Source organism: Bidens hawaiensis, unplaced genomic scaffold (genome assembly GCF_021521415.1).
Source record: "Bidens hawaiensis isolate Kalapana, Puna unplaced genomic scaffold, B.hawaiensis_p1.1 tig00023396_1, whole genome shotgun sequence".
Taxonomy (NCBI): domain Eukaryota; kingdom Viridiplantae; phylum Streptophyta; class Magnoliopsida; order Asterales; family Asteraceae; genus Bidens; species Bidens hawaiensis.
In genome coordinates, this window is record NW_027493666.1 from 104,485 (window position 1) to 110,272 (window position 5,788).

The window sequence follows — 5,788 nt, forward strand, 5'->3', positions numbered from 1 at the left end:
TTCGTCCAACTCAGCTTGGAATTCTTTCTGACGTGCCTCCGCCCATGCCTTAACTTCATCGAGTGTTTGGCGGGGGAGTCTTGTTCGTTTCTCTAACTGGGTATCGGTGAATCCCAGTGAGCGATTATTTACTGCACTTGCCCCAGCTTGGGTAACTGGGGTAGTGTTCGTAAAATTTACTTCACTTGCCCCGGCTTGGGTAACCGGGGTAGTGTTTGTAAAGACTGTGTAGCCGGTATTCCCCCCAGTAGCTAGGGTTGTGGTTACCGGAGTTTCTTTAACCATCTTTCCAGAAGTTTGAAAAAACTGAAAAGAAATGAAGTTCTAGCTTTATGCACGGATGGCGCCAATGAAGAAACACTAACCGGACCCCAGACAGATTACGGGTAACCTGGGGGTTAGATAGATGTTTCCCACGAGGGGTTAGACCCGGCAAAGATGGTTCTTCTGATAACCTGCAAAACAGACACCGTGAGCTTGTCACTGAGAAGGGGGGGGTTCCTCCTTGTGACCACCCTCCGGCGTGAGAATCAGACTAGATTGCTCTTTAAATATAAATGTATATTAAGAAATTGCTAGAGCAGATATCAGGTATAATATGATGATAATGTGATAAGATATGATAAGATGAGATGATCATACCATTTGGGGTATTTATAGCCGAAGGTAGGTTTCCAAGGAGGTGTGGCCGGCTGAATAGTATTCCTGTTCTACCAACTGTGGCCTACGCACGTGCCATGCTGGTAGTTGGTGGGTAGGCAGCGGCTGACAGCGACCAGGCCTGCTGTGTACTATCCCTTTTCCACCAACTGCCGGCTATGCACGTGGTATGACAGGAGTTGGTGAGTAGGCAGCGGCTAATAGTGACACAGTACAGGAGCATGCTGCTCGCCATACTGTTGTCAATAAGCTGTCGTATCTTTAGTCAGATCTTTTGCCCATACCTCGTCAGGTACAGTACAGAAGATCTTCCCGTATCGTACGGACTGGCTTTTGGGCGGGAGTATTCCCCCTCCCGCCTTTGTGCGGGATTGTTCCCGGCTTTGCTCATTCCTTCAGGTGACACTGAATGATGAGAGCTAAGTGCCTTGTGCGTGTAGCCTTGCTGCGCGGGTGGCCTTCCCTGATGGCTTGTATCCGCAGCTGCGGGAACAGGCAGAGTACTTCACCATTGGGAGGCATTTCCTGCGGGAACAGCTTGCGTACTGCGCGTAAGGACGTCACGTCTCTGAGCATGGTGGGTCCTGCGTATCCAGTTGGTTTCTGCGCAGACGTCTCTTTTGAAGGTGTCTTGCGGGTCCAACTGGGCTCTGCTGGGACCTACCTCTTCACGCGGTTTCCTTGTCCTTCACTGATTGATTACCGACTGAAACCCATTGTCGTGAAAACTTTCTGATTTGTAGCGTATTATTTTATATATTATTTTATGTCCGGAGTTGTTTCAATAGAAAAGTTTAACAAACAATATCTTTCATACTTGATAGTATTAACCAAGGCCGTCTTCGAGATTTTGGGTGCCCGAGATAGGTACTAAAAAAAGCCCTTAAATAAATGCTTTTTTTATAGAAATTTGACCAAAAAAAATATGATAACAATAAACAAGAGTTATTGTAGCAATAAACAAAGACAGAAATGTTAACTACATCCCCTATTTTTTTTTCTAAACAAACCAATTGAGAGCTTAAGGGGGTGTTTGGGAATTGGGATTCCTTATTTTACCTTCTTATAACTTATATAAGTCATAAGTCATAAGTTATAAGTTACGAAATTGTAATTTATAACTTGTACATTCACAAAGTTTAATTTTTTCAAACACCTTATAACTCATAAGCAAATAAAATAAGCAATCCTAAATAAAATATTTCATATGATATTAACCAATCATAATTCATACATTAGATATGTCCTCGTCTATTCAAGACCAAATACTTTTCGACCAGAAAATTGACTCAAAGAGTAATGAGACGGCTTAACTTTAAAAGTTTAGATGTGTGGAATATTTAAATAAAATCTTGATTTTTTTATATTAAATACAAATAGATATTATTATTATTATTATTATTATTATTATTATGTAGAAACTAAATTTGATTCATGAATTTTGTCTCTAAATTTGTATAAACTAGTGCAACCTATATTTTACAAAAACAATTGCATCAGACGAAGTTGTATTAGACCACCATCTTGAAAATGTTGCAATTGACTAAAAAATAATTGCATTATTTAATAAAAATGTTGCATTAGTTCTAGTGCAACTGCTTTTATAAAATAAAAATAGCATTAGGTCAATTTTTTAATAGCGTAAGTACAGAAACACAAACGGTCTTTTTACAAAATTGAAATGAAATCACAAATCAGGACAAAACCAAAGTAGGAGCAGAAAGTCACCTAGGGGTACATTGCCCACAGCACGAAGTACTGTTACGATTAACCTTGCACTCGAGACTATACCTGAACGAGAGCATGAAGGATTGAGAATGCATGAAATTCTTTGGAGTCTGTGTGTATCTGATGTTGCATTTGTTGATTTGTTGTATGTTTTTCCATGCACCTGTGCCTTGGATATATGCAAGTTGGAGAGTTGTCCAACTCAAAGGGATTAGATAAATGCAACACTTAATTGACGAATTGAGTGTGAACTGAAGGCAACAACTATGGGACTTGAGTACAAAATTAACTTTCAGATGGCAATACTGGAGCCATACAAGAAACATGAGTAAAAAAAACTAAAGGCGACGATGCAAGCAGACATTAAAACGCCACATTGCGTACATCGCTCCTCGCCCCGTCCCGGTCCTGGTACGTCGCGCCTTTGTACTGCCGCTAAACGTGTCTTGTTACAAAAGATACAATTCTGTGAGCCCTCCCACTTATAAACTATTTCAAAGTTTATCATTCCACTGATGTGGGATAAACCCATTTCCGTAGTTTCAAAGTCTCAAGCACACAACTTAGAGTATCGAAGTTGTATTCTTCTTAACTCTGTTTTGGACATGTTTTGGTTCCTTGTGATCTTCTCACATAGAAGAACACGAGCGTCCCAAATAATAAATATATTAGTAACAAATACCAATAATTATTTGTGTCCAAAGTAAATGAAAACACATTTTCGCTAAATTTTTCAACATATATATTGTGATAATGTGACGGTTTGTGGAGGTTTGGTGTTTTGGAATAAAGTGAGGGCTTTTAGAAAAGCTTGGAATCTTATGCGGCTCTGATGTGCGACTTATGGAGGGTCCAACTTTATGGGTGCTCTTAAGATGGTATCATAATCATTATATTTTCTATTTTTAACATATTAGTAGTATTCTTATTTGTTCTAATGTACTCTTTTTTTAACCCACATTGTTTGGGAGGAAAAATAAAATCTTCTTTATAAGAATGTGGATACCTTCTCTATCAAGACGTGTTTGGTCTAATCGAGCAACTCGTCGGGTAAAAATAAAACCTTAAGTATCTAGATACGGCAATCCCGGACTCTTATAGATGACGTTCCATATGACCCAGGTTCGATTCCAGTCCTCAACATTAGTTTCAGCGACACTAGGCGATGATGAAAGACTGACGAGTATGTGACGTTCACTAGTTGGATCCTTGAACTGAACGGTTTTATCTCGCTGCACTGTCATGCCTTCGGGTGAGTGTTCATGACGTTGACCTTAGGTGAGGGTTTTCCCTGGATCGAAAGACGAGTGTATCCTAATATAATAAACTAGCTTTAGAACCCTTGTGATGCACGGGAAGCTCAAAAGAATACAATTAAACTATAGAAATTAAATGATTAAATTAAAAAAACCTATATTTTATCAAATTAAATAGTTTAATAAGTTCAATTTATATTTTATAATGGAATATTCATATGAACACGTGGTTAATTCTCACGCAATTTCCTCGTAATCATGAAAAAGATGAACATATTGATTTCATAAGTTGTAATTATATTTTTTTAATGAAATAGCGAATTCTAACAAAAGATGATATAAAAAGAGAACATCATATATAAATTTGCATGACTAAAAACACATTTTTGTATTACAAATTTGAAAGAGATGGATGAAAACTCTATGGATCCATGAAGATTGAATAAATACGTGAGAATAAAATTGTTACTCATTCATAATTTCTTCTTGTTTTTTATGGCATTTACGTATTTCCCCTTCCTAAATTTTGAAATTACATATTTCCTCAAACCATGCTTAAAGAATATCGTACATTTTGCATTAAAAACTTGTATTTTGGGGAAATATGTAATTTCAAAGGTTTAGGAAGGAAAAATATGTAAAAATTCCTTTTATATAAATAGCGTTCATTAATTTTTACCACATACACTACTAAAATATTAGCCTAAAGCAACCTTGTTGCTTTTGAAAGAAACATTTACGTTGTCTGATAAAAAAAGTTGCATTAGGTCTAATGCAACTTTACCTAATGCGGCTTTTTTTGTAACATAAAGGTTGCTTTAGAATTCGCTATTTCATTGATTTAATAAAAAAAGGTAGAACTGGTTTCATTAAATAATATAAATATTTTTATTATGCTGACATAAATATCCGCATATTTTTAATCTCTATAATTTAGGTAATTAGTTATTTGATTAAATGATTGATTGATATGTTTTTATTACACTGACATAAATAAATTTTTATTAAAAATAGAAAAATAGTTTGAGCGGGAAATTTTGGCTAAGAATGAATCTTTCAGTGATATGTGTCCAAGTTATTTTACTTTATTAGAATAGATAGATTTAGCCAGGTGAATAATTTAAAGGATTCGTTGATTGTTAAAAAGGAAAAAATCTCGAACCATTAATCAACCATAGCGTTAGATACGGCATTAAACCAATTCACTAAAAGTTTAAAATAAAAAAAAGTACTTTTCAATTGACAAATTTGACTCAAAGAACAATGAGACAACTTTAGAAGACTAGTTGTGTGGAAATTTCTCAAAACTTGTATGAAGGGTTTTTAGTATGAGTCACTAATATATATAAAAGAAAACTTTGGTGCCGCAAGTGCTTGATTGGGTCACTTGACAGCACCTTAGTGGTCACTTTAGTTTTTTTTATTGTTTATGTTTTAGCTTTTTAGTTCCGGTAACATAACGTAAATCGCTCGAATGCTAATTTGGTTTTTTCTTTTTTTGTTTTAGTTCCGGTAGCGTAACAAACGTGACGGTTGCCGATTGAATTCGCGTAGACTCACCATATTTTGTTTTAGTTTCAGGGCTATAACGAAAACTACCAAATGCCAAGTTTGTTTTTTATTTAGTTCTAATTACCGTAACAAACGCGAAAGAGACCAACTGAATTTGCTTAGACTCGCCACCTTAACGCCTGAGATTAACAACGCTTACGTTTTACCAATGCCCGAGTTTTACCAACCATCGACACCCCATTGGTCAAACTCAATTTTTATACTTTTTTTGTTTTAGTTCCGATATATAAAGCACGTAATCGAAACCGAAGGAATTCGCAACTTACTGTTTCAACGTCCGGGACCGACAACGCTTGGGTTTTACCAATGACTGGATTTCACCAATTTACCCAGGCGCAACGCGCCGGGTGACAAACTAGTTTTATATATAATTGTTTCCTTTTCTTCTAGACAAAATAGCAAAAGACGTCCTTTACGTTTGATCGTTTTATCAATGGACGTCCTTTATCAAAAGAAATGGCAGAAAACATACTTCTTGTTTCAAATTCCTTTCACGTTATGTCCTTTGTGCCTAACCCGGTTAAAATTTTTCGTTAAATCTTATCACGTGCAATGCACATGAGGGTAGTCTT